Raw genomic sequence first — 13,529 nt, forward strand, 5'->3', positions numbered from 1 at the left:
GAAACATATGCATTAATTTCTTCTTAAAAATATACACTTGTACTTGGCAAATTGTAGCACGGGATTTTGATGAATGTAAGGCAGCCGAAGACTTGTATGGGATCCAAGACGGGACGGTCTCAGAAGATGGAGCATCTTGCAGTCTGGACTTAGAAGCTGCTTCTCCAATTCGCATATGGCAGGGGCCTGAGATGGGGCACCTGCCCCAGGTGCTCTGCTGGGGACGTCCTAGTACCCACACCTCAAGTCCAAAGTCAGATCTCGAAGCATTCCTTCTGCAGAAGACTCGACACAAGCTGGTCCCATCCGGGCTAAGGAAAACTCGGCTCCTCTGAATTTGTTTGTTAATGTTTATTCTAATCAAGCTTCCCATGCCCCTTAGGGGTCCTTACATTCTATATTGAGAAGTGCTGTCTACACTCATTGATCTACATACACTGAGAAGCTTGTCAAGTTCAAGGTTTGGTGTTTTTTACCTCCAGACTCAAGATGAATCCAAAATCGCCTTTCACAACTGGGGCATCACCCCTTACTTTGGTATGGAAAGGTCCACGGAAGATGCTGCCCTCAGATCTTGCTCATCGAATGAGCTCCCTTCCTGATGGGCAGGGTGATGCAGAAGAGAAGGGCCATTTCAGAAGAGCAGTTCTTCATAGCACAAATGCCACTGATGTCTCTAACGTAGATCCGGGGGTGCAGGGTGGGGGGATGTCACACTGAATTAGTTGCCAAATTCTGTGTAACAAATTACTCCAAGGTTAATGGCCTAAAAACACAGCAAGTATTTAGAGCTCTCACCGGTTCTATGGGTCAGAGTTTGGGAACAGCTTGGCTGGGTGATTTGGGCTCATCATCCGAAGGCTCGACTGAAGCTGGAAGTCCTATGTCCCAGGTGACTCACTCACATGGCTGGCAGGCTGGTGGCATGAGGCTTCTGTTGCTCTCCCTGTAGGTCTGGCCACAGCGCTGCGTGAGTGTCCTCACAACACGGCAGCTGGGTCCCACCAGACAGAGTGATGGAGAAGAGGAAGGTGGAAGCACTATTTTATGACCTAGGCTTAGAAGTCACACACTATTACTCTGCATGTTCAGTTGATTACACAGGTCAGTCCTGGTACAACATACATGCACATTGGAAGCCATCGTGGAAGCTGGAGGTTCCAGTTCCAAGGTAACTCACACCATCCAGCTGGACTGTCCAGTTGCCTCTGTTTTCCCTGTCCACGTCCCCAGCAGAGGCTTCTCTGCACATGGCTCGATCCACTGGGATGGGTCTCCCGCTCTGGGACCAACCCATGACCTATAACCTGTCGTGTTACAATCATTACACAGCCTTAGTCGTTAAAGGAATGCCCGAGTGCTTGATGTCAGATGTTAATGATGCTCGACTATTGAGGAGAAAAAGTCAGAGAAGGGCAATGAGCTCACAGGGGCAGGAGAGATGGATTAGGAGCCAGGAGACCCGAGTCCTCGGTCAGAAAACCTGTGGGCATTGATGTGAGTCAGAGAGGAAAGGGCACTCTCAGCGGCCGCCTAGCAGGTGGATATGCGGGCGGGTTAGGAGTTAGGTAACTGGTCACCTTCTCACCCACTGACAACTTCTCTGAGCTCTGTTTCCTCACATGGAAAGATTGTTGGGGGGTAAGTGCCCAGCAAGCACTTATTCCAGTGTCTGGAGCAGTGAGTGATGGGTGAGTGCCGCTGCTGTTATGGAGCGTCATTGCGACTATGCTAACCCACCACCCAGCCCTCCTCTGGGTCAGACCTTGTGTCGCGTGTATGTCAGAGATTAGCTTGGTACCTCACCAATGGACCCCTGGGGTCCAATTTCTATTCTTGCCATCATTGGCCCTGACAGTCACTGCCACAGGACGGGATCAGATTTAGATCTTCCAGAGTGTGGGTTGGATTTGGTGAGGGATGGGGAAGGATGCAATCTGGTCCGATTGCTTCTGTTTTCTTGGTGAATTACAAAGCAAGGTCTTCCCTGGTCCATGTGACTCAATTGGTTGAGCATCATCCCATGCACCAAATGGTCACTGGTTCAACTCCCAGTCAGGGTACAGGCCTGGATATCAGGCTCAATACCTAATAGGGGGCATGCAGGAGGCAGCTGATGTCTCTCTCTCTCTCTCTCTCTCTCTCTCTCTCTCTCTCTCTCTCTGTCTCTCTCCCTCTCCCTCTCCCTCTCCCTCTCCCCCTTCCTCTCTCTCTAAAATCAATAAAACATATTTTTTTAAATAAGAAAAAAGAAAGCAAGATCATCAGCTGGGAAAGAGAAAAAGCCATCTCCTGGTCCTGGCCATCTGTTCCAGGCTAAGATCAGGGACAGAGAGAGCTCCTGTGTCTGGGAGTCCTTTTTGTAACAGCCTCTGTGATAAAGGCCAGGCTGACAGCTTCATAGAGACCACGCTGGACAGGTCCTTGCGCATCCCACCTTTGGTCCTGGACCTGTGAAGTGCTTAGCATCATGCCTGGGGCATGGTAAGCGCTTTTGGAGGATGAGCTACTGCTGCTGTTGCTCTTGCCATTGCTCTTACTGCTCCCCTGAGCAACCTTAGCCGGATGATGGGGAATCGTGGCCACACTGAGCAGCAGTGCCCAGCAATCTGGAGCAATAGCCATGGGGCTGCCCTGGAGGTTGCTGACCAGACTCCGCCCTGCTGCGGCTTGGAAGGCCTGGTCCCAGTCCCTCCCTCAGGCTGAGAGGGCAAGGAGGGCTGAGAAGCCACCTATACAAGCCAGGGTTTATGGATGTGGAAACGGAGACCAAGCCAAAGGAAAGGACTTGTCCCACATACCACTAAGAGTCTGGCAGAACTGGTCCTGACTCCCCCGGTCTGGGGCTCTTCCTACCGCTCTGCGTTGCCTTCTCTTTTGCATGTATATCTGGGTTGTCTTTGCAGAGCCCCTGGCACTTAGCTTCTCCTTTGATAGATATCTCAGCTATGGGCATTTCAGTCTGGGCCACAGCAGCCTCCATAGAAGTTTAGGTAATTCACTCCTTCCAGACAGATACAAGGACAATCTAAGAGCTGGGCTTTGTGTTAAGTGTGGAGTATTCCAGAATGAGTGAGGCGCAGCCAGCCCCTACTGGACAAGGGTACATAGGGCAGGCATGCAAAAGGTTAACAAGCAAGTAAATACCCAGAAATGAGGGCAGTGACAGAAGCACATATGAGGTGTGGCAGGAGTCCAGGGTGAGGGTGGACACTCTGTCTAGACAGAGTCCTGGAAGGCTTGCCTAGGAGGTGACACCTGAGTCTTCAAAGAGAAATAGACCAACCCTGTTAGATCTTTGGCCTGGCCTTGAACAAGTTACCTAAGTCCACAGTGCCTCGGTTTCCCTGGCTACAAAACAGGGACAGCATATCCTCACAGTGCTATTACAAGGATTAAAAATGCACATAAAGTCCTCAGCCAGGGGCTGGCATATAGTAAGCACTCAACAATTTGTGGTTGTTGATGTTATGGTTATTGCTATGGAGACCCTTGGATGTCAGCTACTATGGGATCATTTCATAGGCCAAGGAGAGCTATTGGAAGCACTGGGGCAGGAGTGGCAGGCATATTCGAAGAGCCTAGGAGCCCAGTGGGCCTGAACTACAAAGCCAGGACTGACAGAGGAAGGATCCATCTCAGGAAGAGCTGACCAGAGAGAGAACAGGGTCTCTTGCTAGGTAGTAAGCTCCCCATCACTGAGGGTGTGTAAGTAGACAATTTGTAGTCAGTTGGTAGAGACGTGAAATGTGTCTGAATGTGTGAGAGGGTCCGTTTTCTTCCCTGAATCTGGGCTGTGTGGCCTCCCCATTCCTGAGGATCCACACACAATAGTCAAGCTCCTGGCAGCCTCCCGGGAGGGTGTGGAGGAAGTAGGGCACTAGAAACTGTCCCTGGGTAGGCCACCGCTCTAGCTAACCCAGGGGCAGGGATTAATTAAAGCGCAGATTAGCTGTCAGTCACGGGTATCAGCACCAGGGCTTAGAATTGCTTAATAAGAGGGTTTGTTACACTGTTTTGCCTTGCGAAGGCAATATTGATCGGGAATCTCCGGCCTGGAACTAATTGAATATTCACCCCCAAATTGCAGTGGCTGATTACTTATAAGGCCATGTCTCTCATTGTTACTTGGGAAATTGCAGCCAAGGTTGGGGCACAACGAAAGCGAGAGGGAGAAAACAGGAGGGAGACGGGAAAAGGAGGGAGAGGAAGAATACGAGAAGGAGAAGAAGACAGGAGACCAGAAAGGAACAGAGGCATTTATTTTATTTTATTTTTTTTTTTTTGCTGGAAAAATCAGATAAGACAAGCCTGGTAACGCCTTCATCTCGAAACAACTTCTCGTCCCTTGGCGAGGAGCATCCCTGTCCAAATTGATCGGGACGTGTTGGCGCTGCTGCAATTTTAATGAAGGAAGCTTTCAGGATGTTAATCCTGGGAATAAACTAATATGAATTCATTCCTCTCTGTGCTGCATCCCTTCCCATGCAGCCGTAGGTACTATTACAATGTGCTGGTGCTGCTGAGCCGGGATCCTGCCGCTGCTGAGGGAGCGAGGGATCCTGGGGCTGCTGGAGCTCGGACAGGAGGAAGTGGGCCTCGGGGGCCTCCGGGCTCTGCTGTCTCGGCTCTCAAGGTGCGGCCATAGGCGAGACCCTGAGTGTCTGGGAGGGCAGCTCCCTCTGTCACGTGCTGCCTGTGTGTCTCTCTGACTGCAAGCTGATGGCCTGCTCGCCTCCTCACCCCAAAGGCAGACACGGCTGGACACGAACTGCCCACGCACGCACTTCTGTTGTCCATCCCTGGTACATCCACCCTGATGCCCAGCGCTCACGTTGGAGGAGAATTAGGACACACAAGCCAGTGCGCCCCCCACACTGGGACAACACTGTTTGAAGTTTGCAAAGAGGCGAGAGCCAAAGCTCCATCCCCAAGGACCAACCTGAGGGCCACTGGCAGAGAAGGGGGGAGCCGATATGCCGAGACAAAGACGCACAGTCAAGGGCACAAGAAACAGCGGGGGGTGTTCTGAAGACATGGAGGATCTTGCTGGGATGCAGGTGGACGTGGCTGGGCATGAGGCTGGGGCTGGACCACGAAGAGCCTCAAAGTTTAGCGCCATGGGGCCATCTTGGAGATATTGCCACAGGGAGGGTCTACGCAGAGCATGAACCTAGAGGTTGGGGATGGGGTGGGAGGCGAGTGCAGCCAGGGAGACCACAGAGAAGGCAGCTGCAACAACCCAGGGTGAGCTGCTGAGGATCCGAGCCAGGGAAGTGAGGTGGTGGGAGAAGATGGCTGTGGACAAAGGAATGAGTGACCGACGGGTGGGGGATGAGAGAGAGGAAGAAGCCCAGGGGGATGCTTCTGAGTGGTGCTGCTGAGATGGGAACCAAGGGCTCAGAAGCATGTGTTCAAAGGAAATGGCAGGTTTGTTCTCGGCCGTGCTGAAGCTGAGGCCCTGGGAGGTGGCCAGGGCAGCTGCATCAGGGCCCAGGTGCTCAGAGGGCAGGCGCAGGTGCGCAGGTGGCGGGCTGGGTTCTGTGGTTGAGGCCATGGGAAGAAGGCATTTGCTGGCCCGGGGGAGCGGGAAGTGGGCAGAAGACCAGCCTGGAAGGAACAGTCACAACCGAAGGCAAAGGAAAACCCTCCATTACTGAGAACCCGCCATCCAGCGTCTAGGAGTGAGCCTAGTGAAAGGCAACCCAGGATTTCCACAAATTCTTGGTGCTACAGACAGGAGAGGGGACGCCTGAGTTTTAACAGTAATTTGCCTCAATGTAGACTTTTAAACCCCAATTTATCATCGTCACCGACAGCGCTCGGATTAATCTGTTGTTCATTGTCTTTGTCGCGGCTGCGAATCCCAGAAGGATAACGGGGAATTAGTACACACGCGAAGAACTGGGTTTCAATTAATTCGAGCCCGCACTAATTTTCCGACACATAACCCAGAAACGTTCCCGTTCATTACAATTTTGTCGTTGTTGATCCTCCAGAGGAAACACGCCCCCTGAGTTACTTATATTTTCTGGCACCCAATTCATCATCGGGGGCCTGATGGAGGGGGAGGGAGCCAGCCCAACTCCTCGCCCCTCCCCAGAGGTCCATGTTTTGCAGAAGAAAGAAATGCATGCAGTTCTGGAATTTTCCAGAAGTTTCTCGAGCGATTTAAACAATTCTTCAACAGCTTGAAGTTTGGGTTCTGTGTGATTCCCTGTGGAAGGGAGGGGCGGGGGAGATGGGAACTGGAGATGGAGGCAGATTCTGGAATTAAAATGGACTCAGCGCCTCCCACACTATCCCAAGGCCTATTTCCTGATGCCTGGGGTGGGGACCAGGGGAGGGGCACCATATAATGTCTTCTTTTGGAGGTGGGGCCCTGACCACCAGGAGCTTTAATTCCGTCCTGGGAGATGCCCTTCACTCCAATATATGGAACCGGACAAGGTACTGAGGGGTGAGAAGGGCTTTCTCGCCCACTCCTCCCAGCACCTGCGGGGGGCTGCTCCCATTTGCAGATGCACCTACACGTGCCCACCTCTGAGCCTTCACATTGGAGGTTCCACCACCAGGAGCGCCTGTTCCCCATCGGCCTGTCCAACTCTCCCTCATTTGCCAGAGGGAGCTCTCTCTCATCTGTGTCCAGAGCGAGCTTTCTGTTCCGCCTCAGTCCACAGGTGCAACTCCCTGAGGAGAGAAATGAGCAGACCAGCAGGTGTGCTCTGGGTCCTGGTCCTACACAGTGGGGCCTGCGCGGGGCAGAGAAAGCGTCCCCAGGTGCCCGCTGCAGTGCGGGGGAGGCTGCCATTTTCTTTGCTCAAAAACACCTCGGCAAAGATTGCCCCTAAGAGGCCGTGTCTGCCCAGAGGGGCAGCTTTTCCTAATCTGTCCTTTATCCAGTTGACAAAGGTGCCCAGTGCCTGCCTCCCCTGGCTGCCTCAGCTGAGAAAACTTCCTCACACCAGCCCCTGGGTATGTCTGGGTGAGGGTGACCGTCTCCAAGACCAGGGCCTGGGGGTGTGTCTGGGTGAGGGTGACCATCCCCAAGACCAGGGCCTGGGTGTGTGTCTGGGTGAGGGTGACCATCTCCAAGACCAGGGCCTGGGTGTATGTCTGGGTGAGGGTGACCATCTCTAAGACCAGGGCCTGGGTGTGTGTCTGGGTGAGGGTGGCCTTCTCCAAGATCTAGGCCTCCCCACCAAGCCCTGTTGCAACACTTTTCACCGAGCTCATTGGAATTCCCTGTCCTAACTCGCTCTGTGTGACTGGCAGGAGCAAAGCCCCTCTGAATTGGCTTGGCCTAAACACAGGGAGAATCAGAAAGCCACCCTAATGGCCAGCAGATGCCCGCCCTCCCTGTGATGGGAGCCCCCTCCGTAGGCAGCCAGGGCTTTGGATCCAGCTCCAACCCAGATGCTGAAGGGCCCCTGCCCATGAATCACAGCTTGTGACTCTCTGCCTTCCTCTGAGGTCCCCCCACCTGCCAGGAGGCTACCGCTTGCCATTTCCACTTGGGGCTGTTGGCTCCTTTGCAGAGGAGCAATCTCTGGTGTTTTCCTTTCAGAGAATGAAGGGGACTGTGTTCTAAACCCACGTCTTAATTTTTAAGAGGGACTGAGTGACGACACAGAGAGGCAATGCCCCTGAAAGTAAAGTTTGATGTTACTCACAGTGCCCTAGGAATGACAGCACAGCACCATGCCCTGCAGGGCCATAGGGGAGCAGTAGGTCAGAAGGAGAGGAAGGGTGGGGGACCTAGGTCGGAGCCTTCACTGTGGTCCCTGCAGCAAAGGTAAGGCAGGGCCAGCTGAACAGTTTGGGACTGGACAGTGTGAATAATCTTGATGGGCTTTGGGCTCTAGGGATGGTCCCTAATTGCCTAGTACTTGGTCCTGGGACAATTTCATGTGGGGGAAATAGAGTTAAATAAAAGATGGTTATGGGTGTAGACTCTGGATTGGCTGGTTTGTATAGAAAAGGTGTGCTCCCAGCCAATCCCTTTCCAATCTCTGAGGAGTTGCTGGCCTGGGAGGGGCAGGCTCTCCCTGGGTCTGTTCATCGTTCAAGTGTCAGCACTTCAAGAAGACAGGAAAGAAGAGAACAGAGTTAACATGATTGGCCCTGCAATGCATGGATGCCCAATAGACAGGAACAAGGATCCCAGAAAGTACAGTCAGCAGAGGAGGCTGTTGTGGTGAACTATGGCTGTGCTACAGCCCACCCCAGGGTTAGTGGCTTAGAGCAGCAACCATGTTACTTGTGATGTGGGCAAGGTTGGCAGGGACAGCTTACTTCTGTCTGCTCCACATGCAGTTGCCTGGGCTTGAATCAGTGAGGCTGTCAGGACCCAGATGGCTGCCCATTCACGTGTCTGACCACCCGGGCCACCAGGGTAGCCAGGCCTCTTTCCACAGTGGCCCAGGTCTCTGAAGGCCTTGGCCTGGAATCGGCACCGTGTTACTTCTAGTGCATTGGTCAAAGCCAGTCCGGGGGCCAGCCCAAGGGGGCGCAGCTGTCCCCTGGAGAGGAGGCGCTGTGCGGGCAGGCAGGAGTGGGAGGACTGGGTGGCCATCTTCACAAATCAATGCATCAGAACTATGACCTCGGGTGCAGTGGGGGCAGGACCACCCAGGAGAAATGGGTTCTGTTGTATTAGATGGAGGGCACAGGTCTCATGGGGCCATGGACTCCAGTACAGGAAACTATTTTCACGTTTCCAACACCTCGATAGCCAGTCTGCGGAGCAGCATGGTACAGCAGCAGGGGACATGCAGGCTGTGGGGACACGCAGCCTTAGATTTGAACACTTTCCTGCCTTTTGCTGGCTGTGTGACCGGGGGCAGAGCCCTCCAGTGACGTCCAGATGTTTACAATAAAACCCAAAGCCCTACAGAGTCCTCCAGGACCCGATGACCTGAGCCCGCATTTGCCTGGCTCACTCTGTCCATGCAATCGGGTCTCTGCTCAAGGTTCACCCCCTCAAATTGGCCCTGAGCATCCATGGCCCTCAAACATTTCCTTGCATTTGTCTTGTCGCCCTTAGTACCACCTCGCCATATCATTCACCGTCGACTAGAAGTGAGGGGGAGGCAGAGCTGGGCTTTGTTTTGCTTACTGTTGTACCCCCAGAGCCTTTTAGAGTGAGTGGCACATAGTAGGTGCTCCGCATAGGCATGAGGGATTGACTCGCGTGACCAGGGAGAGTGGCAGGTCCAAATCTGAAGTGCGGGCCTGCAGGCTGAAGACGGAGGAGAGTGGATGGTGCAGACGAAGTCCCAAAGGCCGGCTCTCCCGCTGGAGAATTCGCTCCTGCTGGGAGAGACTGGTCTTTGTGTCCTGCTCAGGCCTTCAGCGGACTGGCTGAGGCCCCGTCACAGGAGGGAGGGCAGTCTGCTCTCTCAAGACCACCGGCTTTAACGTGTGTCTCATCCAGAAGCACCCTCGTGGAAACACCCCATGGCCCGGCCGAGTTGACACATTAATGTTCCCATCATAGTATATATGCGTTGAATTAATAAGATGTAGCAGAGGCTCAGATTTCTTGCATGTAAAACGGGGTTAGCTATGCCCAGATCTCAAGATCCTTGGGAGGAATGAATGAGGCGCTAGGTGGGAAGACAGCAGGCACAGCATCTGCCCACAGGGGGCCCCGGGCTGACCACACTCCCACCCACTCACAAGCAGAGGCCCCTCAGAGAACAAAAGCTTTGAAGACCCCCGTCTTGGGTGTGTGGGTTCCGTTGAACGTCGCTCTATCGAGGACACTTGCCGGCTGCTCAAGCTGTGCCACCCCCAGCGATGACATTCAACAGGCGCCGCCTCTGTTTGCCTAAAACATTTCAGGGTGTAGCGGCAACACTGCGCGTGGGGGGAACGCGCTGTCTGCGTCTGACGCCAGCCGTGCGCAGGGGCTCCGGATCCGTACCCAGACCGTGTGGTAATTAGCATAATTACTAGGAGGGTTAATGAAGCTGGGAACGGTTCATCAAGTGCACATTTTCACAAAACCTGTGTTAGAAGTGGGTGGAGAAGTTTGCCGGCTCGACTTCCTCCTTTATTCAGAATTAGGATTTCAGGGTTGGAACTCAACGTGTGGGAAAAGGCACTCACTACCCCTCCCCCAACCCACCCCAACTCCTGGCCTCCAGGTGGCTGTTAGTGGGACCTCCGCGCTCAGGTGACCTGAGATTTTTCTCACCATCCTTGTCAGGTCGGCAATCAAGGCTGCCATTCACCTCCTTGGTAGTCCATGACTGGATCTCCTGCTCCCTGCTTCACGGCCACCTTGCCCTTGAGGTGCCCACATTTTCCACTACGGTCAGCATCACCTTCTAACTGGCCCCAGCCTGCCTCTTCCCGGTCACTTTTTTCCTGGGCTAGGAACGCCAGAGCAGGTGCCCATGTGAAGATGCCCATGAAAGTGATGTACTTAGGAGTGTTCCCAGGAAAAACCTGCGGAGTGCAGGGGTAAGACTAGGAAGGAAAGGGAAGGGGAAGGGGAAAGGAAGGGAAGGGAAAGAAAAGAAAAGAGAAGGGGAAGGGAGCGGAGACAGCCAAGTCCTACAGAGGGTAACTTGGGTTCAGTCTAGCAGCCCACAGTGTCGAGTGAGGGAGCTGGACTATTTACACACCAGCCTCCGTCAAAGGTTAGGCCATGGTTCCCATACCGAGTGCCAAGGTACCTTGGGTTCTTGGGGAATCTTAATTTTCGAGGACAGCACAGCTACAACTGAGACACAGTCAAGATAGTCCACAGTTTCATCATTAGATTGCCCTACATTCCTCTGGATGATGTCATGTCTTTGTGAAGCTAAGTGTTAGGTGGCAGCTGAGACCAGAAGCAAGTTCTGTGTGAAAATCCACGTGGAAAAGGAAATGAGTCTGCGTCTAAGAATTGAAAAGTTGTGCGGGGCCCCAAAGGCACACAGGGCTCACTAGTAAGAAACTGCGGTGACTTATAAATGAAAGAAGAATATCACTTTTTGCTTTATTTTTTATATTGCCTATTTTTACACAGCTGCTAATCTATGAGGATATAAATACTCATTAAGTTGTTTGGACCTCACTACTTATACATGGAGCTGTTTGGTATTTCTTTTGACCTTGGAGTCAGCGCTGTGAAAAAATTACTGAGAGCAAGGACTCCATACATGGAAAGTTCCGGAACCTCTGGGCTAAGGGCTGCCCTGGAGAATGTAAATGCCCAGGTCCCTTCTGGCTCTCAACGCCACAGGCAAAGGGATCCGAGGCAGCCCAAAGGCAGCCCTCCAGCAGTGACAGATGTGGCTCTGGGATGAAGGCACTCCAGGAGCCAGGGTGAATGAAGAATGGCAAGGGGTCTGGGAGGATAAGGGCAGATGTCGGTGCTGCTACACGAGTGCTCCTCAATCGGCATTGTGCACACGGATCCCTTTGAATCTGTTAAATGTAGGCTCTGGTTCAGGAGTTCTGGGTGGGGCCCGAGAGTCTGCATCTTAACATGCCCTCAGGTGAGGCCGCCGCTGCTGGTCTGTGGCTCCCACTTGGAGTAGCCAGTGCTACCCCGTCCCTCTCGGCCATCACGTGTTAGAGTTTCCACGCTCACACATTCACTGGTTTCCCTCACAGACTCTCTACTCGAAGATGATGCCGTGGGTTCTTGGGGAAATCCCAGAACTGGATGGCTCTGAGCTGGGTTCAGACTGAGCCATCCAGCCTCCGCCTGCCTCCAGCCTGGAGGCCAGTGGATGATGGCAAAGCCCCCTCCTTGGAGCACCCCACTTCCCAGTTGCCCTGTGTTCTTCTAGAACTGAAGACTTGGATATTGAGTCAAGGGGACAGATGAAATCAGAGGGAGACAGAAAGGCAGATGGAGCTCATTCCTGCAAACTTTCTGACATTAGTACCACCATCAGTGTGCTGGCCCCCTGGGACCTGGGAGCTAGCAGCCTGGGAAGACTCTCAGACACACACAGATAGGGAATCTGAGGCCCAGAGAGGAGCAAGTCAGCATCAAGGCTGAGGCTGGAACTTAGGACCTCAGATCCGGCACACAGGGCACTGACTATGATGGTCATGCCTAGTTTAGGGAATCTTGAGCTCTAGAAGTTGAAGGTAAGCTGCTCCAGTTGTTAGTAGTGTTGCCTCCACTATTGGAACATTGCATGAAATACTGTGAGATATGCTGCCCTAAAATATCGACGGTGCACTGCCCCAGATGTTGGGGCACACTCATATACAGATCTGGGCTGGGTGAACATTTTTCGTGGTCTCAGGTGAGCAGGGGACAGGGGCAGCTGCTGACTCTGATCCTGTTGGAGGGCACGGGTTCTCACTCCCTGGCTCCCCACCTGGTCAAGTAGAAGTTCCACAGCCCTCGTCTCGCAGGGCAACTGATTTCCCAGCAAGATGCACCAGGCAACCTGAACCCACTTTCCTCCTGAAGGCTGCGGACTCTTCCAGGCCCCTTCATCCGTGCCACTAACACTCTTGAGCCTCCAGCTCAGACTATACACATGCAAAGGGGACAGTAGACTGTGGGTTTTTGACATGAGAAGGATCTGGGTTTGATCCTGGCTTTACCTCTCAACTAGCTATGTATGCAGATTTTATTATTGTTCCCATTTCTTTACTCCTGCTACTAAAACTATGCATCCACTCCCTTTGCTATGAGACCTTGCACTAGCTCCCAGCAGAAAAGATGAAATACATTTCCCTTTCCCATCGATGTGGGGCTTGGCCATCAGGCTTAGCTTTGCTAACAGGCTGTTATGTATTTGCATGTCTTGGCTTGGAATCTTGCTCTCCTACCATCTGCCGCACGGGGCACGTGTTCTGGGTAACCACTGGTCCCGGGAGGATGAGAAGACTCCTGAAATAGACTGATCCCCAGCTTGGAACGGAGCCCAGCAGAGCCCCAGCTGTCAGGGAGAAGTAAATGCTTGTTGTCATCTACTGAGTTTTCGGATTATTTGTTACATAGCATTATGCCACAAGAGCTGACTAATGGACTATGGGACCTTTGGCTAGTTACTTATGGGAATCTCTGTGGGATGCAGTTTCCTCATCTATAAAAAATGGGCAATAACACTTACCTGGCAGCCCTGGGTGATGGTTTAATGGGCTATGACCAGAGTGAAGCACTGGCATAGTGCCTGCTCCATAGAAGGCCCTCAATAAAGGGTGACTTCAAAAAGAGGGAAGGGTCATTCTACCAGGGCTGCATGTGACAGAAGGGGTTTGGGTGCGCACTGCTGACGGCTCAGGACCAGACACTGTCGGGATGGAGTCAAAATCCGATTCCTCTGACACAGTCCACATCAGGCTCCCACAGGTCTTTGGGTAGATTCCAGACCAGGGATGGGGCAGAGGGGGAGTCTGAAACCTCCTCTCCCAAATCGCAGGCCTCAACCTTGTCGTTGGACCTTCATCCTCTCTTCCTGACCATGAATTAACTCTCTCTTTTTAGAGTTTCATGGCAACAAAGGCAACTTTCCCAATCTCTAGTCCCTTCACCAAGACAGCGGCTGTGTGCCTCGGTCAAGGGT

The sequence above is a fragment of the Myotis lucifugus genome, unplaced genomic scaffold (assembly GCF_000147115.1).
Source record: "Myotis lucifugus unplaced genomic scaffold, Myoluc2.0 scaffold_322, whole genome shotgun sequence".
Lineage (NCBI taxonomy): Eukaryota > Metazoa > Chordata > Mammalia > Chiroptera > Vespertilionidae > Myotis > Myotis lucifugus.